Below are 23,491 nucleotides of genomic sequence, written 5' to 3'. Positions count from 1 at the left end.
TCTAGGCACTGCCTGAATGCTCTTCCATCATGTATCATGACATTTCCAATATACTTTCAAGGCTGTGAAATCTAAAGTGATGGTGACATGTATGCAGAAGAGCCAGCGTTAACCAATGCTTGTCTAATTAGCTAGGGTATAAAGGCCACGTTTAATTAGCTTGAGACGTTTCAGGTTAGTGTACGGACAGAAGCAGAGAGTTGCATAGCCTCCGTATTACTTAGCAGTGACATTTTAACTACGTAATTGCCAAATTAATTCTAAACAGCCAGATCTCCGCAGCCTGCAGGCATACAAACCTGCTATGATTGTAAAAGTTAATGGTTACATTCAATATGAACTTGTACAGTATAGAAAGAGAAGGAAAAGAACTGTATGGCATCATCTGCCCATGAAACCCATCATTCTGTGTTGTGCTTTAATTTATTCCACTGTTTACACCTCTGACATAAAGCTCTGATTAAAAATATTGATTAACCAAATTCAGGATGTTTGCACAATTTAGATTAGGAATGTTGGCCCGTCATCACCAAGATCACTGAACCATCAGATATTTGCATGTATCTATCAGCTGTCAGAACCAAACCCTTATTCCACAAAGCAACATATACAGGTATAGGACCTGCTATCCAGAATGTTTAGGACCTGAGGTTTTCAATAATTTGGATCTCCATACCTCAAGTCTGCTAAATAAAACATTTAAACATTAAATAAACCCAATAGGCTGGTTTTGCTTCCAATAAGGATTAATTATATCTTAGTTTGGATCAAGTACAAGCTACTGTTTTATTACTACAGAGAAAAAGGAAATCATTTTTAAAAATTTGGATTATTTGGATAAAATGGAGTCTATGGGAGAAGGCCTTTCTGTAATTCAGAGCTTTCTGGATAACAGCTCCCATACCTGTACTTTATATATAAAATATGAAACAATAATGTGACAAGAAATAACACGACACTGTTAAATTATATCAGAAATAGGGATGAGGGATTTCGTTTTTTTCGCAAATGGCAAAAATTTTTGTGAATCTGTGTTAGAATTTTCCCATATATTTAGCATTTTTTGGCTTGGGGAAAAAATGCCACTTGGCTCCTATCCATGTGACTCAAGATTGGAGGACATGAGAACTGAGCATGCTCAGTAGCCAACGTAAATCCCCAAGCGGATGGGGCTGAGTGGGTTAGAGGAGGAGAAGGAATCCTAAGTGATTAAATGGATTCTGCAGCCTTACTATTAACCTTTGAAGTGACAGGTATTTAAAGATTACAAAGAGGCTGTTCACAGATTAATTTTTTTGGGGGGGGGGGTTTACATGTCCTTTTTAATATCTATCTCTCTATCTGTCATCTAGCCATCTGTCATCTCTCTGTCTATCTGTCAGCTATCCATCTGTCAGCTGTCCATCTATCATCTATAGTGATGGGCGAATTTGTGCCGTTTCGCTTCGCCGAAAAATTTGCGAAACGGCACCGGCGTCTCGTTTTTGACACCGGCGTCCGTTTTTTTGACGAACATATTTTTGGACGGCAGCGAATTTTTGCGGGCAAATTCGCGCCTGGCGAATAAATTCGCCCATCACTAGTCATCTATCTATCCATTTATCTATGTATGCAAAAGGAACTTTAAAACTAATAAATAAAAATGAGTATGCCGGCATGCATATTTTAAATGCACGTGACGAATTGCCTTTATTCCATTAGCTTGGGAGGGAAAAAAGCTTTTATATGTACTTTGACAGAAAAATAGGTTTCATAAATTATAGTAATCCTCAGCAATAAAATATATATTTAGCCTGCTACGTGTCCAGCTGAAAACACTTAAGCTCTGAATGTAACGCAGACATAAGGACAAGAACTGGAAAGCACAAGTACAGCTGGTTCGGGACATATGGGCATCAGACTGCAAAGCTTCCAGATCATCAAACAAAAAGTGACATCAAAATAATACATGCTTTATACAGCATAAAGAATATATTGTATCTATCATTCTTGTATTTGTAACTATATAAGCACAGTCTGTTATATTTTGCAGCAGGAGGGGTAAGAAGGTGAAAGAAGGAAGAGAAAAACCTTACCTATGGTGGTGGTTTATTTGTTATTGCTAAAGTTGTATATTTCACATCAAGTTATAGTATACAGCAGGGATCCCCAACCTTTAGAACCGTGAACAACATTCAGAAGTAAAAGGAGTTGGGGCGCAACAATAGCATGAAAAATGCCAAATGCCAAATAAGGACTGTGATTGGCCATTTGGCAGCCCCTATGTGGATTGTCAACCTAAATTGAGGGTCTGTTTGGCAGTACACCTGGTTTTTATGCAACCAAAACTTGCCTCCAAGCCTGGAATTCAAAAATAAGCTCCTGTTTTGAAGCCACTGGGAGCAAGGGGTAACATGATGCTCACAAGCTACTGGTTGGGGATCACTGGTATACAGCATGCTTCACTTATGATGGATATTATTTGACTGGATAGATGCCATACATGTGCAGGGCCATCTTTCATGTTTTGTTAGTTCAAGCCATCTACTCCAACAATCAACCGCAGGTATTAAAGATAAGAAAAAGAAGTTTGTTCCAGAAGCACATTGAATGTCAGCACCACTGCTGTGTTGGCCATGTTGGCCAACTTTAGGCTCCTATGAAGACTTTGTGCATCATTTTGGAATTAGACTTAAGCTGAACCCTTTGCAGATTTCCATCAATACAGCTCAAAAGATATAAATTCGAGACCTGGATTCTTACATCACACTAAAGAAAAATGTCTTCCGCTATAGGAATAGAGCATGTGTTACATTGGACTCTAACACACAGGCTGGGCCTTTGCTATGTGGAAGTAGTGAGGTAAGTATGTAGTGCAGCTAGAACTCCCATCTGCTACTGTGCATGAAAAACAAAATACAAAGGCTCCAGGAGGTTCTTGCAACAAAAATAGAACAGTTTATTTGTCCAAGTCAAATGATTCACAGGTTTTGTACTTACAATCCACAGAAGCCCCAGCAGATAATCACGACATGACTATAATATGTCCCTCAGAGACAGTACAGTGGAACTCCCCGAGGGAATAGCGTAACACCTGGATAGATACACCCTCAGGATCTCAGCACCTTGACCTGGATCCTCACACGATGGATCAGGGGACTCACTAGTCCTAATTCCCTATTAGACTGTGTCCCTATCTACAGACCAGTCTTGCCTGATGGGAGAGCTACCTCCTTGCTATCCCTCCTGGTTGGTGCCAAGCTACTCTTGCTACTTAAAGGCGAAACAAACCCCTTATTAAAAAAACCCTAACCCCCACTCTACATAGACAACCCCCCCAGCCTAGCTGCTACCCCGGGCAAATGCCCCTAACTTTTTACTTAGCCCTTGGTGAAATTTCAGGGATCGCAGTTCACGGCATCCATCTTCCAGGTCTTCGGTAATCTGAGAATGAGATCGGCAGAGTGGTGCATGCGCAGTTGGAGCAATTTCCCAGCTTGCGACAACTGCGCATGCGCCAAAATGGATAGAAATTGGCGTTGCGCCGGAAGAAGACATGAAGACCCAGAAGATGACTCCCGTGGACTCAGATCCCTGAATTTGCACCAAGGGGTAAGTAAAAAGTTAGGGGCATTTGCCCGGGGTAGAAGCTAGGCTGGGGGTGAGGAGGGAGGGGGTCTATGTGGGGTAGGGGTTTCTCCTTTAACCTATAAAGTCCTATAAAAGGTAGTATCTTATCTCTAGCTGGCCTCATTCACAGGGTCCCAGCTCCACGACTTTACTCTCTAGAGGTACTGGTCCCTGTAGGGCAGAATGGCTTTACTGGGCCTTGTTGTACCCAGACTCAGTGGAAACATTCAGCTGGATCAGCAACCAGAAGCCAAAGAGGAAGATCCACCCCTTCACACCTACTATACCAAAGTGTGACGGAAGTGGTCACCTCTTGGCCAATAGCACAACTATGCAAATTACAAGTAGTTACATGGGCATCTGCCCAGCAACTAGGGAGATCAGGAAGTGTAGGGATTTAAAGCCATAGGGGCACATTAACCCTATGGGTCCCTACACTTATGTGAGTAAAGGCCCACCATTAGGGATGAGCGAAATATTTCGCCACATTTCACAGAGAAAAACAACACCCACTCTAATGGATATTAAAAAATTGTTGCGCAGTTTGAAAATTGCAGCGAGAAATTACATCCATTGACTTCAATATATTTGGCGAATTTTTAATCTTTTTTACTGAAACGGGTCAGATTCTCCCATCACTACCCACCATCGCTGGCAATCACACCTGGTAAAACCCCTGATGGAACTATTACAGGTTATCTTGCAATGCTCCCGCTCTCACACTGTGGCTCTTAGGGCAACTCAAAATAGCACCTAGCATTAACCTGGCTAACATAAATACACGGATTGTACTCATCACTACTGGAGCTATACTAAGCTCTTCCACTACTTTTACTCCAGGGGAACCCAATATCAGCCTGTAGAGGGGGGGGTTCTATTCTCCTAGGGGCCAACTTTATGAACAATCTTCTTGTAAATAAAGAAATAAACCTATTCCTTTCCACTACAGCTTTGTTCGACGTTGTCTTTCATTGGTTTACATGATAAATGAATGCTTTGTGGAGCAATTAGGAAACCATCTAAAATAGGCCCTTTTAGTATTTTTAATATGGATTATGCAGCATTAACATAATGCCCCCGAACATCTGCGCTCAGCATATTTTCTGGTAAACTCAGCAACACAGATTCTCCAACAATAGACGATTGGATGAACCGACAAGGAAGGGTTGTTCCCACCAATGATTTCTCCACAATACAAGGTTATTTAAAAACCAGTTAGATGAACTACAATTTTAAATTATTTAACCATCCAAATGTTCTGTCTAATTATTTGATTACTTTTTATAATCCAAATACATTTTTCTAAAAACAACTTATTAGACCTTTTTAAAAAAAAGTCTTACTTTATTTAGCATAGTTTAATATACAGTATAATTAATCTCCAGGACACAAATTCAACATTTTAATTATTTTTTTTTAATCTCAAACTTTTTCCTGATTTTGCTTCAATTTGCTTCAAATTGTACAAGGGGCAAACGGATACCCCTGTTTCAGGAATACTGCAGTCTGAGCTCAACTCCATGGAAATCGAGGTACAACAAGAGCCTACCATACTGACCCCAACTACAAAATTTGCCTTGAGTCTCTCAGATGATTTGTATTTGTTGGAATATGGTAACAACATACCATTACCATTAGAATATGGCAACACTTTTATTATGTTCCACCCTTCTGTTTTTTGTCCCCCTACACTTATATGGTGGTATTTACCTTCTTGACTATATATTGGGGTTTTTTGCCCACAAGTTGATTCAGAGGGGGTTATTTATCAAAGGTTGAATCTTAGAATAATGTGAATTTTTTAAAGTCTAATAAATTGTATTTTATTTACAATTCAAATATATTATTTATGAAAAAATTCCAATATCTAAAATTCCAATAGTCCCAACACGAAAATTCTGATTGAATTTGAACTCCTCGAAAAAAAAACCTCAAATAGTAAGTGGAAATTTTATTTTTTGATACGCGTCAACATTTTTTGATGTGTGACTTATTTTTCTCCCATTGGAGTCTATGGGCGTCATTTTCACAGCTATACTTGGCAAAAATGTGGCTCATAACTACTATTAACATCTTCAAATAGTTCAAATGACCACAGCCATTGACTTCTACATGAACTTGGCAGGTTTTAGAGCAGAGACACACAAGGAGATTCGCGGAGATTAGTCGCCCAGCGACAAATCACCTCTTCTTCAGGCGACTAGTCTCCCCGAACTGCCTTCCCACCAGCTAGAATGTAAATCTCCGGTGACAAATCGCCTCTTCTCGTGACAACTAATCTCCCCGGACTGCCTTCCCGCCGGCTAGAATGTAAATCTCTGGTAGGATGGGACTCAGAAAGCTTTGTTTTCCAAAGTCGCCCGAAGTTTCCTCGTGAGGCAACTTTGGGTGACCTTGGAAAACAAATTTCTCAGAGTGCCATCCTGCAATTTATATTCTAGTCAGCAGGGAGGCAGTTCGGGGAGATTAGTGGTCCCTGAATCTCCACGTGTGTCTCTGCCCTGTGTTGGAGAATATTCGAATTAGAACTGTTTCCAGGGTTGAGATGTTATAAATCTCACACTTAAATTCAAATTCGAGTTGGTGCTTTAAAATTCGAAGTTGTGAGTTTTGACCCATAAATTGAAAAATTCAGATCCGATGAAAATGAACCTTAGTAAATCTGCCCCAGGCTGTCTTAACTTTCAGGTTCCTTCCTCATTAATGGAAGGAATGAATCCCAATTCCAGAATTCCAGAAAACAACTCTTTTTTTCAAGTAGCAAACTAACTGCTGGCTGCCCTAATTAACAGTAGGTGGGAGACACACACACAGTACACAGGGTACACTTCACCCTATTGTTAAGCCTTGGCTTAAACTCCTTAATAGTAGTGATGGGCGAATTTATTCGCCAGGCGCGAATTTGCAGCGAATTTGCGCGATTAGCTGCCAGCGAATAAATTCACAAAACGCCCGCGAAAATTTTCGTAAAAAATTCGCCGGCGTCAACATTTTTTTTTTGAAAAAACGGACGCCGACGTCAAAAACGAGACGCCGGTGCCGTTTGGCAAATTTTTCGTTTCGTGAATTTCGCGCAAAATTCGCAAATTTTTCAGCGAAGCGAAACGGCGCAAATTCGCCCATCACTACTTAATAGTGTAAACAACATCCAAAGCCATTACATATTTACACATTAGTTTATTTTTGATCAAATTTTACTTTTGTAATTGTGCGTTCTCTTGCGTTTCGATACTGTCAGTGACAACATATCTAATATATATATATTTTTTCAGTGTGTACAGCTTGATGTGGAAACCGCAGGCTCGTAATAATCATTCAAGTTATAGCTGGCTAATAATGATAATTAGTTTGTAATTAAGGACTAAATCTGAACTTAAAGATGCATAATGCAAGCCTGCGGCAACCATAAAGTTACTGTCTGGATCACAATATAATATCATTAGCAAAGATTGAGATGGCTCACAGTTGGGTGCCTCTGTGTCAATTTCTGGGTAAGTAAATAGCTGAATGCAATGTACAGGGAAAGAAATCCTCAATAATGTAGAGGCAAGCTAGAATTAAACAATTGAACAGCTTGGTCTACATGGCTGCCTCTGCTCTAAGGTGGAGCCAAGGCCAAAATGGACTTTATTTGTAGGACTATAACCTACAACTGTGGTTGTACTACAAGTTGCAGAACTTCTTGCTAGCTACCAGTGAGGGAATGCCTTTACATTTTTAACCAATTTGTGGTGTTTAAACAAATGACCTGTAGGTGTCACTGTGTACAAGAATTATACTGTGCATATCTAGTATTGCTAAACGTGTTAGAGTTGAAGTTCCTGTTGAAGTGTAATGGCTACTTGAACATGCTAATACAGCACTATTATACCTACTACCAAAATATAACACATTGAACAGCTCATTAGTTGCTAGGGGTAACTGCACTTGTGCTATGTAACACTTATGTGGCTAACTAAGCTCCAGAGCGTTAACCTTACTATTCTGTAACTTTTAGCCTCAGTATATCCAACTCTTTCTACCTGCTACATCTCTTTCTACCTATGTCTACGGCATAGAGGAGGGGCAGGCAATTTTTGATTGACAGCTGAGATTTTTAATTGAGTTTACTATAGCTATATATCCTATAATAAAAAAAAAGAATTTGGATTTCATGTTTAATTTGTAAAGGACTTCTAGTACATCGCTTTTTATGTCTGGGTAACAGGTCCACTTTAAAAGATCTGAATAAAAAAGCACCTATGGAGAACAAAAAAGTTTTTCAGACAATTGGCAGTGGTAAAAAAACATCCAAAAACCTCTAAAAATCTGAATTGAATAAAAATGGTCCAGTTGGATCAGCGCAGCATCAGGTACTATTTTATCATTACAGAGAAAAAGGAAATCGTTTGTGAAACGAGAATTCTTTGTTCAAAATGGAGATGGCCTTCCCAGAATCTGGAGCTTTTCGGATAACTAGTAAGGCATCCCATAAATAAAAACTGTTATTTTGAATGACTGCTATGGGATTTAGTTTGTGTCTAAAGAGAACAGGAAAGGCATAAGAGGGAAACAGCTGATCATGATGTGTTTTGTTGTTATGTAGGCGTCTCTAGGGCAGCACCTCCGTTTTCCACTTTTCTTTTACTTTTTGCACAGATTTCTGTGATTAATTTATGATCCACTGCCTGGTGTTATTTTTTTGAACAGCTTTACGCTTATTCACAATCCCATTTAAATAACAACTCCAAGGATTAATTTCTCATTTTTTTGTTATCATTCATCTCCTCGTGAATCATCTCTTCATCTAATTTTGGAATTGTCACTTTCTTTGGGGCTTTATCATATCACAGGACATCACACAAAGGGGCTTATTCACTAAGGGTCGAATATCGAGGGTTAATTAACCCTCGATATTTGACTGAGAATTGAAATCCTTCGACTTCGAATATCGAAGTCGAAGGATTTAGCGCAAATAGTGCGATCGTACGATCAAAGGATTATTCCTTCAATCGAACGATTAAATCCTTCGAATCGAACGATTCGAAGGATTTAAATCCAACGATCGAAGGAATATCCTTCGATCAAAAAAAGTTAGCCAAGCCTATGGGGACCTTCCCCATAGGCTAACATTGACTTCGGTAGCTTTTAGATGGCAAACTAGGGGGTCGAAGTTTTTTTTAAAGAGACAGTACTTCGACTACCGAATGGTCGAATAGTCGAACGATTTTTACTTCGAAGCCTTCGATTCGAAGTCGTAGTCGAAGGTCGAAGTAGCCCATTCGATGGTCGAAGTAGCCCAAAAAAAACTTCGAAATTCGAAGTTTTTTTACTTCGAATCCTTCACTCGAAGTTAGTGAATCGGCCCCAAAGAGTCCATTTAAAGCAAGTAATCCTATCTGGAATCATTATTTCCCTTTTTTCTGTTACAATAAAACTATATCCCTAACGAAGATGCTTCCGAATCCATATTTGTGTCAAAGTATTCTGGTTGGGTTTAGTTAATGTGTAAATGATTTTTAGCGGTCTTAAGGTATTGCGTCCTAAGTATTCTGGATAAAACATCCCATTCCTGAAATTCTATCATCAGTTATCCATAGTCATCACTCTCTTATTTGTTATATGTGTATACTAGTGATATGCAGGCCAGGAAAAACTATATATTTAAAATAAGAGAAATAAAACCCATAAATGCAAATTTAGGGGCAGATTTACATAGGGTCGAATATCGAGGGTCGAAATTCTAATTTTTTTTATTCTATTCCTTCACTCGAGCTAAGTAAATGGGCCCCTGAATCTTATTATTGTAATCAGAGCAATACACAAAAATACATGAACATTTTTAACAATGGTACAATTAAGGTATTTGGCTGAGACCACAGAGGAGATTAAGGGGCACATTTACTTAGCTCGAGTGAAGGAATAGAATAAAAAAAAAACTTCGAATTTCGAATGATTTTTTTGGCTACTTCGACCATCGAATTGACTACTTCGACCTTCGACTACGACTTAGAACGATTCAAACTAAAAATCGTTCGACTATTCGACCATTCGATAGTCGAAGTACTGTCTCTTTAAAAAAAACTTCGACCGCCTACTTCGCCACCTAAAACCTACCGAGGTGCAATGTTAGCCTATGGGGAAGGTCCCCAAAGGCTTCCTAACAATTTTCTGATTGAAGGAAAATCGTTCGATCGATGGATTAAAATCCTTCGAATCGTTCGATTTTTCCTTCGATCGTTCGATCGTATGAAATGCGGTAAATCCTTCGACTTAAATGTGCCCCTAAATGTTACAAATGGGCTAAAATAAGTTGATTTATTTTGCTTTCATCACAACAGGTGTCTCAAACGCAGTCAATGAAAACTTCAGCAGGATTAGATGAGTGTTGAACGTGTGCTCAGAATCAGATGTCAAAACACTTAATCACAACTAGTCCCTTTAACAATTAAATTACATTTGCATTTCGTTTTACGGAATTTCGCCATCCATCAAATACACTGATAGGAAACCTGTGACTGGCGTACAGTAATTAAATGTTTTTGTTGGATTGGTTTTATGAACTCCCACAGTTTCATTAAAACTTGTTTGTTACTAAAAATGTCTGGTGATGTTCATTATAAAATGATATTGATCCATTTTATTTCCCGAAAGAACTCAATGTGCTGATGATTGTTGGCCTTAAAGGGTACTTTCCCCAGTCCTTCTATTTCCTGTATAAATATGGATAAATATGGATGCTGAACACAACAGAAGTAGAGCTTTTGAAAGTAGGCTGCTCAAGACCCACCTTCCACCACCTCACAGCTCCTCTATATATTATGTGCCATGATCCTCCCAGGTGCTCAACCACTGGTGTCCCAACCGTATCCAATACTCTTTATTCACAAATCATGTGGCACTTTGGTTGAAAAGAACCTGTAATTTATTGCAACAGGTTGCTGGAAAACAAGACCTAACGTTTTTTGGGCATAAAGCCCTGGAGCCTATGTTTTATGACCTAAATGTGTCAGACCTTGTTGTCCAGCAGCCTGTTGCAATAAATTATCACTTCTTTATGAACAGAGTGCCGTCTGCTTTCAGTATAAAGAGTACAAGAAGAGTAAGTTTTTGTCATGCTGAGGACACAGAAAAATTGGTGGAAGGAGATAGAATAGAGGAGGAAATGTTGAAAGGACTACTAGTCTCCATAGTCTCTATCACCCAAGTGATACGACTGCCACCCACTCCTTGCCTCAAAGTATGCAACATAGACTGTGAACTGGGTTTATACTTCAGCAAATTCCCTAGACTTTTTATCAAATCAGTTTTTTAGAAATGTAGATGTGTCCATGGTGTAGAACCTTTTGTATGCAATGGTGTTTTTTCTCATTTGCCTTCATTTTATCAGTCTACTGTAGAAGGACATGGGCGAAAAGCCCTTTTAGGACCTTCTTAGAAGAGAAGAGTATTTCCAATATGTAGAAACAACAGTGTTCATCAGGAGCTACCTTTGCTCTTTGCCCCTTTGACTACAGCACAACAGAAACAGGGAGCACATGTAGTAGCATTTAGTGGCACTATTGGTGCACCTAGCGAGCCTATACTTTGACCATGTAGTCCTAAAAACATCATTGTGATCAAGTGACTTAGGCAACATGACTTTAAAAAAGCTCCATCCGTGGGATGTACTACCATTTCTTTGCGGGTACACTAACTCACATCTCAAAAACCCTTATGTTCACACCAGGATGCCTTCTGCAAGGACCTGCACCCACAGAGCCACTTTGTATTAGTTGCAAGATGTGATTCAAGCCTCAAACGCTTCATTATTGACTCAGCAGCAGTGGCCTCCGCACATGAATAAAAATCCAAGAAATCCTTGCTGCTTTGATACATTGACATGATTCAACTAGATATTGATTCACTCATACAGATAACCTCAGAGATTGCTCAGTTGCTTTTGTGTGTGATTTTTAAAAAAAATGATGACAAATTTCTTATTTAAATTTGCCGACATCATTTATAATGCATGAGGCCATGCATATAGTATTTGGCCTTTCTGATGCTAGTGCATGACATGTCCTTCCCCACTGTTGTGTTCTAAACTTCCTTTGCTGCTACTGATCTTTTTGAAGAGGGCAGATGTGTTCAGGTTGAATGTCAGGCAATGCATTAAATAATTCCTTCCTCTTACCATGGACCGTGTTTATTAAAAGGTAAACAACCTACTCTGCAATGTGTTAAAGGAACAGAGTCAGCAGTGACTAAAGGAAGGATTAAGTTAATATTAGTGATGGGCGAATTTGCGCCATTTCGCAAATTTCGCACAAAATTCCCGAAACGGCGAACAATTCGCAAAACATCGCCGGCGTCTCGTTTTTGACGCCGGCTCCCCTTTTTGATGCCGGCACCCGTTTTTTTGAAAAAAAAATTTTTGACACCGGCGAATTTTTGCCGCGAATTTTCATGGGCGTTTTCGCGAATTTATTCGCTGGCGGCGAATCACACCAATTCGCCGTGAATTCGCGCCTGGCGAATAAATCCGCCCATCACTAGTTAATATATGGAGGTCATATATTTATGATCACTAGGGCCCGGGTGCCTATTATTCATAAGGGAGCCAATTCACATCAACAGAATTCTGGTGAAAGCTAAGCAGTGGCCTGACAAACATTATGCTATTTTTAATATATTACATATTTAATATATATAAATATTTAATATATTTTTAATATTTAAAATATTACATTTTCAAATTTTCACTTTTAGTTTGGCACATGGAAACACTGAGAGGTAAATGTATTGTTTTGCTTTTGTGTACCTATTACATTAAATAATGCTGTCATTGTCTCAGCTTGCCCTTTCAGTCTTGTTGTCTATGTCAGATTGATTATAGCCCTCCTTATAACCTCCAGTTCTCCTATTGACTTTATAAGCCCTTAAAGGAAATCAGTAGGGGGTAGCCCTCGTGAATGAGCAGATCTATTCTTTACAGTGAGTATAATAAGTATAATATAAGGAGTAACAGCGTATTTTCTCTGAAAAGAAGTAAGGAACGTGTCATCTAGTAAAAAAGACAATAGAACCAAGAGCTATAAGCAGATATGTGCGTTCAGGCACAAAACAGCAGATCTGTAAAACATACTCAGGCTGAGACCAACTGAACTACATAGATATGAGAGAAATGCGTTTGCAATGAATACTAAGCATTTTTCCTAGGGTTTCCCAGCACCAAAGCTATTTTCCCTTCTAGGCAGTAGCCTGAGCCAAGAAACAATGTGTTCTCTTTCCATTAGCATTCTCTTTGCAGTATTTGGCAACTTCTGAATGGATCAATAGTGAGGTGTTTTATTTACAGATGACGGCAATAGAGAACAGCTGGGTCACATTGAAAATACAAAGTAAGAAAATGACACAGACCTAAATTTGCAATGCCAAGAGAATTATTAGCACTATTACTGAATTAGCAGCTTAAACATTCAACTTGTACGGCTCAGTTACTTTTATTATGATAATACTTAAGGTCGAACAGTGAATGTTTGTGAAGGCTTGACGCAAGGAATATTGTGAATTGTTATGAGAATTATGAGATGGAGGTTCTACAGTAGTTTACCTGTTAGCAGGTCTCACATATGTGTAAGTCGTAGGAGTGAGGGTTTGTCAGTTTTTGCTGCCAAGTGGTTTTTTGAGTCTTTAGGATCTGGGAAGCGGACATAGTTAGGCCAGTACTGACCCAATTGGTAGGGTGGAATATATACAGTAATTAAATTTCTTCGTTTTTAATTCTAACTGCCTTGCCTAATAGGTTTATGTGCTTTTAAATATATTAGGGTGCCATGTTTACCCAAAATGCCCACAATTGCCCACAATCCAGCTTAATGTGGGCACCCAGTAACTAGCATCCACTGAAAATGATGAGCAATGTGCCAATACAGGCGCATGTTGGCACCAATCATAGAGGGGACTGCATCACTTCTGGGGAGCCAATGTGTGTATTATCATTAACAGCAGTGGTGTCTGACTCATTTGGCACATATCAGCTGTGCCCAGTAAAAACAAACGCAACCTTGACAGTTGTTCATTATAATTTAATTCTGACATTCACTTTGCCTGTCTATTTGTACGTCTCTGCCCTCTCTCCAACTTATTTATATCCTTTTTAAGGACTGGAGCCCAAAACTGCACTGCATACTCAAGGCCTTACCAGGGACCTATAAAGAGGAAAACTTTCATCCCTCAAGCTAATGCCCTTTTTTATGCAAGACGGTACTTTATTTCCATGACACTGCCTGGAATTACACAGCTTGTTATCCACAAAAATCCCCAGAACCTTCTCAATTAAGGAACACCCCAACACACTACCATTTAGTGTATAACCTGCATTTAATTTAATTCTACCAAAGTACATAACCTTGCCCTCATCAACATTGAACCTCAAATACCAGTTTGGTGCCCAGTTCTCCAATGTAACCAAATCTCTGCAAAGTGGCAGCATGGAATTTGCCCAATTTAGTATCATCAGCAAAAATAGAGACATCAGTTGTAATGACCACCTCAAGGTCACAAAGATCACAAATAGTGATGGGCGAATATATATAAATTTATATAAATTTGCGAAACGACCGCGATAATTCGCCCGGAAAAAATCTCCGGCATCAAAAAAACCAGACGCCGGCGTCAAAAACTCCCGCCGGCATCAAAAACGGCCGCCGGCATAAAAAAACGAGATGCTGGCGCCGTTTCGAGAATTTTTCGCCGTTTTGCGAATTTCGCACAAAATTCGGGAATTTTCCAGCGAAGCAAAACGGCGCAAATTCGCACATCACTAATCACAAAACCAGTTAGAAAATAATCCATTTAACACCGCCATAACATAAATGTGCACCCAATTTTGCATCCATTCTTGTGCTTTACACTTTCACTTCTGAATTTATTTTCTATCATAGATTGACCTGCTATAAGCAACTTTTTCATTGGTCTTCATCAATCGTATTGTATTGTTTTGACTCAATGTCCTATTCAACTAAATATGGCATCTGCAGTCTTTGCTAACATACAGTGTAGGCCATAGTTGTGCTACGGCAGTAAAGTGGTAATATATGGTGTATATTTATATAGCTATTTACACAGCTTTATTAGAAGAGATGTTGTACTAAGTTTTATTCCTTTACACAGAAAATGATAAATGTTAAAGTAAAACGTAAAAGGGTATATACAGTATGTGGTATATGATACAATAAGATGATACAAATTGTCCTTCCTTGTCATACAGATAGCATTATGAACACTGAAGTTCTTCAGTAAATAAACAAAATAAAGACACTGTATTAGACAGTCCTCTAGATTCAGGCTAGGATCTAATACATCTCTCCAATTAGAGTCAGATATGTTACATTATACTGTACATCAAGGAAAACAACAAGGACATTAACTTTTACCAACATGTACAGAAGATAAAGGAACTTCCATCCATAATGCAAATAAAAGATACATTACACTGATCAATTATTTAAAGCCAATTAGAGCGCCATCCCAAGATTTATGGTTCAGCCCTGTATTAAAATCAACTAAATAAAGAAGAGAGCATATTGTGTTGTTACAAGGCAGTGAAAAAATGTAATTTTGCAATGTGTCTAAAAATATTCAGTAATTTACGATTTATTCACCTAATTCCTCAAGTTTAATATTTTCTACAATCCAGTTTAACTCATTACACAAACATAAAGAATGTTTTAATCAAGAGTTTTCTTGCCTGGCTCTCACTTGCTATCATCTCCCAGTCTTGACAGGAATATAATCCAAAAACTGGCATTTTGCCTAATGAAATAAATGAAAGGACAACTAAAGCCTTAGAACAACCCCAGTCACCTTTGCCTTCCCAAACCGCACTACCAGGGTTTAATCAAATAGTAGCTACAACTTTTCCTGTATGAAAAATAAATAGCGATGAGCAAATTTTTTTGCCAGGCATGGATTTGCTGCAATCTGAATTTTCCGCAAAACTGCAGCAAAAATCCGCCAGGAAAATTTTCACCACAACAAAAAAGTTGCCAAGAGAAAATTGTCGCCGAGACAAAAAGTCACCATAACAAAAAACGCCCATTGACTTTAATGCATTTTGACAAAAAAGTCATAGAGACAAAAATATCACCAAAACAAAAAAGTTGCCAAAACAAAAAAGTCGTCACAAGAAAAAAGCCCATTGACTTTAATGCATTTGGAATGATAAAAATTTGCACACGTAAAAAAAATTTTGACGCCCATTGCCTTCAATGCATTTCGCAATTTTTTTTACCGTTTCGATAATTTTCAGTGAAGTGAAACGGGACAGATTGGCTCATCACTAAAATTGAAGAATAATGCAACAGTGTTGGCAACAACACTTTGAGTCATCTTCACTGTGTTCTCCAAAACAGAGCATGTGCAGTTGCAGCGTGATATAGATGACCTTCAACTGCACATGCTCATACTGGGAGATAGCAGTGAAGAGGACCTAAATTGGTGGGGCATGGTCCCTGCTGTCCTACTCTGCATTTTTCAGGCAGGAAAGTTAAAGCTTATTTTTGGTGAGTCCCAAGTGGTTTGGTTCAGGAATGGGGAGGGAGTTCTGTAGAGAAGGAGGTTGAGATTCTTCTTATGCTTTTGTTCAAATTATTTTATAATGAAAGGAGAACTAAAGCCTGTGAAGAACCCCAGTTGCCTCCATGGGCCTCCATTTGCTTTCCAAAACTGCACCATTACGGTATTACCAAATAGCAGTCTGAAAAATGCAGAATAGCGTAGCACTGTTGGCGAGCAGCAGTTTGGATCATTTTAACTGTGGTCACAAACACAAGCATGTGCAGTTGATGCATGATCTAGATGAGTCTGTATATGCTCATGTTGGGAGATTGCAATGAAGAAGACCTAAATTGGTGGGACGTGGTGCTTGCCAACCTTGCTTACTTTGCATTTTTCACCCAGGAAAGTTAAAGCTCAGCACTGCGTATCTTGACAGCACTATATAAATAAATGATGATGATGATGATCTTTGATGAGTTCCTGGTGGTGCGGTTGAGGAATGGGCAAGGAGACCTGTGGGAGGGGCTGAGATTCTAGATGGGCTTTAAATTTACAAACCAGCTCATGGAGGTCACAGTGAAAAGACCTAAATTGGTGGCACATTGTGCTTGCCAACCCTGTTGTACTGTTCTGCATTTTTTAGACAGGAAAGTTAAAGCTGCCTTTTGTAGAGTTCCTAGTAGTACAGTGCAGGAATGGGGAGGAAGACCTGTAGGGGCGGGTGTTGAAAATAATAAAGGTATTTGTCGGTATACAACTCATTTTGTTATAAATCGGTGGTGCCTAAACGGCATAAAAGGGCTGTGAAATGCACAAGATGTACAGAGACTGTACCTAATACCATCTCCTTCAATGCCCAGCAACACATTGCAGATATATTTGCTGACTCTACTCATCCATGAGTTGAGAGATACCAATGAACCTTGTTCTGCAGTTCATCAGTCTATCAATCTTGCTCTCTCTCTCTGAAAACTTGTGATTATGCTCCCAAAGTAACTCAAGAATGTAAACAATCACTCAAGCTTTCCATGATGAACAGCCGGCCACATAGTCTAGGACAGATTAAGAGGGTCTTTGACTTCAGAGTCCATAGACCAAGACTGGATTTTTGGCATGAAACAGCAGCTATTATTTTTGCTGTTTGATATAAATGTAGTAACAAAATAGCACATCTCACTCTCCAGCCAGACCACAAGTATAGACCAGTCAAACCCACATCTATTCCAGTTTTCGCAGACACTATAGAGCAGTAAGGCTGCCGGTCCTACTGTAGGAATTCTCTTAGTGTATAAATGTATCCATATGTATTGAACAGTGTACCATTATTTCAAGCAGAGAATAAAGTACAAGGAGAAGAACATAACTACAGCATCATTATTGGTCATAAAAGCATGTTTTTATCTATTCTGTATAACAAAGTGCCAGCTCTATCTCATGAATACAACTACAGATTTGCAGAAAAAAATATTCTGTACACAAACTTAATTCTGCCTTCATGCTTAAAAGCAGGCTCCCAAAAATGCCCTTGAGCTAAAGTTAGTACATGGATTACATTCAGACCCCATGCACTCCTATTTATGGTTGGATATAAGGTGCATGTAACTACTACAGCACGTATATGTCATGGTTATATGCTTAAAAAGAATGGCAGACATCAACTAGTATAAACTAGTGCTAAAGCAGAGTACACCAATATATTAGTACTCACAACAAAGGTAGTACTTTATCGTTCTTGGAGAACCCTGGAATACTCCAGCAGCAGCCTATTGGTCAAGTAGGGGCAGCCAACTGTACCCTATTTAAACTCCTGTTCTATCTAATTTCTTGGCATGAGCATTAGTGGTTTTATAGCTTGAGCACTGTAACTTGGACTTAGTCCTTATTCTCTTAATCTCACTTTACTTTGTCTGGTCCTGCTTCAGTTCTGTCTGGTTTTTCCTCAATCCTGTCTGGCCCTGCCTCAATTCTGCCCCAGTCCCTCCCTTTCCTTCCTCAGTTCTGTCTGTTCCTCCATATAGTCAAGTTCCAGATTTTCAGCCTCTTCGGTCACAATAATTGTTCCTTGCCTGAAGGATTCATTACTTGCAGATTTCCTTATACAGTGAGAACCATATCTATGACTCCGTAGGTCATTAGACTCCATTACCACATAGACTGTGTCATCTTTGATCTGAATTCCAAATCTAGAATTTTTGCAGGTCAACATGCTAATATCATTTTCTCCTGACAGTTCTCTATAGACCCACAGTATGATCCAGTCATTGGGGTTTGATTCCCGCATTCCCTGCTTTTTTGATGACCTTGCCAAGCAAGTGATTTACAGAAAGGCCATCTCCCATAGACTCCAAATAATCCAATTTTTGTAAAAATGATTTCCTTTTTCTCTGTAATAATAAAACAGGACCTTGTACTTGATCCAAACTAAGATATAAGTAATCCTTATTGGAAGCAAAATCAGTCTGTTTGGGTTATTTCATGCTTACATGATTTTCTAGTAGACTTAAGGTAAGAAGATTCAAATTACAGAAAACCCCCTTATCTGGAAGCCGCTGGGTCCCGAGCATTCTGGATAACATGTCCTATATCCTATATGTACTGTATGTATGTATGTATGTTTGTGAAGAGTCTGCCAACTTGTTCAAAAATGCACACTGTACTTTCTGCAAAGTGGGAATTTAATTCCATTGCTCAACAGGTTTACTAATATCCACAGATGGAGCAGTTATAGTTACTAAGCCAATAGCGTGTGTTACAGATTACTGACTCATGCTGGAATCAGCCTATTAGACCAGGTGAAATCTGTCAGCAGCTCACAGCATGAGTATTTTGGTTGCACCCAGAAAAATAACAGGTTGAGTAAATCACAAATAAACAATTGTAAGCAAAAAACATATTAAAAATACTTATTAAACATCCACTACAGTTGAGCAAGTTTTCATAATAATGACGGCTCCCCTTTAGCAGAGCAAATTACTAGTTCCAGCAGGTACAGCAAGAGTATGCCAATGTTTTTTATTATTTTCATTTGTTTTTAATGGAAACTGTATTAATTATATAATACAAATCAAACAAATGAAAACAAACTGACTTTAAGCTCTTTATACGCTTCCTACAAATCTTGTAATTTAGCATTTCTTCCATGTTAAAAAGGATATCCAGTGCTGTGTCAGGACATTCTTGTATAAAATGTAAAATGCAGATGTAGCTGTAACATAGAATGATATGTATTTACACGTTTCCATTCTTGCTGCAGGTTTATTGTATTGTACAAAAAAACACTGGTGGTGGGTGAAACCCTAGACAAATGGTGTTGAGTGGATTTCAGACAGGATAGTTTTGTTTCAACCTCTTGAAAAAGAAATTGTATCCCTGGGCACAGGAGAAGCGCACCTCAGGATAAACCTCATTTTAAATGAAATGTAAACCCTTAAAACGCATGAATATAAAATTGCTCAGAGCACTCCTTTTGTTACTTTTGCAAATGTATTCTTTCTTTTCTAGTTTTCAAGATAATAGCAGTTTTGAAACTGCTAATATAATGCACTTGAAACAAGAGTGCTGTTTTTACCGACCAATGGGATACAGTTGGTAGAAAATTAAGGTACAAAAGGGATGAAACAGATCAAGGTCAATATCCAGGCGATAAGTCAAGGGAAGGCAGCAATCAGAGTGTCAGGAACAAAGCAAGAAGGTCAAAATAAAGGAATCAGTCAGTAAAGCAGAGTAGAACACCCAGGAACACAACCTATATTCACGCGTGGATCTTCGATGCGGTCCGCAGAGCGTTTTCTAAAATACTGAATAAATACGATAGCGGAAATACCTAAATTTGAAACTGATACATATCGGTCAACTTTTTTAAAAACGGAGGTGCGGAAAACGCAGTGAAAACCCGCACGTGTGTCCATAGCCTAGCAGATTTGGATAGAAACAATCATACTTTCAAAAAGCAGGTGGAGCCCCCCCCCACCTTACTTCCCAGAACTCGAGCAGCTTAGTTTGTTTCCCTGTAAAGTAGCCGGCCACTGTGTAGAGATTTGTATCCTCAGGCCCAGTGTAGTCCGCATATTCTGATTATTAATCAGTAATGATGTATGGCAGATATTATTTGACTTTTTTGATCATTTATGACAATCCCTAAGATTAACCTCTTAGCTGACGCCCAGACCACACTGAGCATGTGCACAGTCTTGGTCTTGCAAAGATGTTTAACATAGTTACAAGATGGTGACCCCCTTCAGTCAACTTTGAAAGCATAAATAATTTGTTTAATTAGGCTTCTGGTGCAGTAAGGTCATGTTTATGTTTAGTACAGGTCCCTGCCGTTTCTTTATTTGGAATTTTCACACCTATACGCGGTGTACTGCTGATGTCAATACACGGCCATGGGAGCCACCATCTTGCAGAAGTGGAGAGCTCCACAACAGAGCGCTGCTGCCACTCTCACCAACATGGCCACTGGGGATGGACACACCTGCTCAAAATTGTTACAAATGGGGCACTTTAGTTCAAAAACATATATTCTTTGAAAAGTGATCATGCCATAATACATTGATATAGTAATCACACAAACAGATGAGTATTCATCGAGCACATAGCCTGTGCATTTCTGAATAAGACCCCATTTTCTGTGGGGAGTCAAACTGCGTTGAATATTATGTATTGGAGACATTCTGAATTAAAAAAATCTTTTGAGCGAGTGCCCTGTTGGTAATGAACCAGATAAGCACTGGGAGTTATGTCAAAACAAAATTGGCTCCATCTGTAGCATGTAGGATTATTATTTGGCCATCTGCGCCAGGTTTTTTGATGGGGATTTCAGTACATTTCGCTGTCTGTAGAGAAGTTGCAGAAATCCACTTTTATACAGTAATTATATTCTCTAAGAATAACTGTATTTAACCCACACCAAATTCGCTCTGCTTCTGAAATAATATCAAGTTGTCCATGTGGCTTCATCTTAAAACAGATAAAAACATTGCACATTTTATTTAGCAGGCCTGGGGAAATACATTTGTCTTGGCACTCATTCCTGCTCTGGAGATAGCCATAGGAAATGAGCCAAGGAAAATGACTTCCCTCTTCCTAAAACATCACAAGCCGTAACGTATAGACTGATTTTTATCAATGCGTGGAAACATTTACTTGTCAATGGCCCATGTTCTGCCCGGAAACAATATGGAAAGAGAACTAGAGTAACAGAAGAGTGGTAATGCAGGAAGGCTGAGACCTATATTTAAGAGAAAAAAAACATAAATGAAGGATAATACAGGTATAGGACCTGTTATCCAGAATTCTCGGGACCTGGGGTTTTCCAGATAATGGGTCTTTCTGTATTTTGGATCTCCATGCCTTAAGTATATTAAGATATAATTTAAGCAATAATTTAACCCAATGGGATTATTTTGCTTCTAATAAGGATTCATTATTTTTTCATTGGGATCAAGTGCAAACTATTGTTTTATTATTACAAAGGAAATCATTTAAAAAAAATTGAATTATTTGATTAAAATGGAGTCTATGGGGCAAATTCACTAAGATTCGTAGTTGCGCCAGGCGTAACTTCGCCGCACTTCGCCGCACTTCGCCAGGCGTAATTTCGCCAGCGCTCTGCAAATTCTCTAAAATCCGAAGCTGCGCTCAGGGGTAGCGTAAGGTTGCGAAGTTGCGCTAGCGTTGATTCGATAAGTGAAGCGAAGTTACGCTAGCGATGGTTAATTTGCATACGGCGCCAAATTCAAATTTCAATGGAGGAATATGTAGCAGCACTACAAATGCCTGGGAAACCTTCAAAACATCAAATAAAATGTTTATTTTGCCCTACACATGTGCCCACTGTATAGTTAAGTTGCCATGAGTTAGGAAATGTAGGGGGGAAGGAGGGGAGCCCCAAAAAATTTTTTCGATCTTTTTCAGCCTATCACCCATAATATAGAAAGAACGCCAGCGTTTTTTGGGACTTAGAAAATTTTTTAACTTTTTTTTGAAGCAATCCCTATCTACTCTATTGCGCTTCGCCTGGTCTGAGGTGGCGAAGGAAGTCTAGCGTAAAAGATAGCGTTCAGTACAATGCGCGCGTTAGTGAATTTGCATAGTTACGTCCGTTGCGCAAATTCGCCAGGCGTAAGGGTGCGAATTAACACTAGCAAATTTACGCCAGCGTACGTTAGTGAATTTGCGAAGTAACGAAAATGCCCAATGCTAGCGAATTAATGCTAGCGTTAGGCGCTTCGGCGCATAGTCAATTTGCCCCAAAGGGAGATGGCCATCCTGCAATTTGTAGCTTTCTGGATAACGGGTTTCCGGATACCTGAATCCAACAAATATGTCCTTTGTACAGGGAATTGTAGGGGGCTTGGGGCAAATGACCTCTCTATCATACCACAAATATATGTGAGCATGGATATTACATAGAGCAAATTTCATCAGAACAGTTGATGCTAAAAGATAGAAGTCACTTTTTCCCCCCTGTGCTTTTCTCCAGTAATCAAATGTAACCGCTAATAAATCTCTGCCTAAGTGCCACAGTCTTTATAAAGTAATCCACACTGTCCAAAGTGTTCTTCTCTGTTCAAGGCCAAATCTCCTATTGAATTCTCATGCAGGTCTCAAAGCCAAAGCAAGATGCAGATTTATGGAGCTCTTAGCCCCTGCCGCCTGCCACCATTGCAAACGAAGACGAAGGCAAGTAAGGTCAGTAACACGGCAGCTGAATAAACTGGTGGCATGCTCCAAAGGAAAACACAGCAAGAGGCAGAGGAGAAGTCATCTTCGCAAGGAACCCCCCACAACCAATGTGATCATCAAAATTCCACATGTCTTGGAACACATCCCTTTTTTAACTGAAGTTCGGCACAATGAAGGCTTTTGTACAGGGAAGACATATGACTGCATGGAGTAAACACATGCCTGGAATATACTGGCCAGACAGTTCCCCCTCCATTGTGCTTTATTCCTTTTTTTTCTGATGGTTAAGAGTGGTTCGTCAAATCAGGACTTCACTTTTTATGACACAGAGATGTATTTAGCTATGAGTGCAATTTAATCCCTCTGTATTTTGTTCCTTTGCAACTGAAATGCAATTTCAAAACTGTTGAGTGTTTACAAGTTTAAGTCACTGTGTTTATCCTAAATTTAATCTGTTCATATATGATCTGTGATCTACGTGAATGTACCATGGACAACCACCCTCTGTACCCGATCCTGTAGCCAGTTTCCTATCCATGTGCAAACGACTTCATTAAAGGAGAAGGAAACCCTTTTGCATCCCAGGTAGACCCCCCTCCCTCCTCCCCCAGGCTAACTACCCCCGGGGGAAATGCCCCATACTCCATACTTACCCATTTGGCACAGATTCTTC

The 23,491-nt window shown here is 39.2% G+C and overlaps 1 protein-coding gene across 1 annotated transcript in view; it reads right to left on the bottom strand.

The window, feature by feature from the left end:
• The window catches only part of adam12.S (ADAM metallopeptidase domain 12 S homeolog), a 293,766-nt gene that overhangs the window by 256,879 nt on the left and 13,396 nt on the right, over window positions 1-23,491 (bottom strand). The gene's annotated exons all lie outside the window — the stretch shown is intronic.

This window comes from Xenopus laevis, chromosome 7S (assembly GCF_017654675.1).
Source record: "Xenopus laevis strain J_2021 chromosome 7S, Xenopus_laevis_v10.1, whole genome shotgun sequence".
NCBI classification, from domain to species: Eukaryota; Metazoa; Chordata; class Amphibia; order Anura; family Pipidae; genus Xenopus; species Xenopus laevis.
This window is presented reverse-complemented; position numbering and strand designations above follow the sequence as displayed.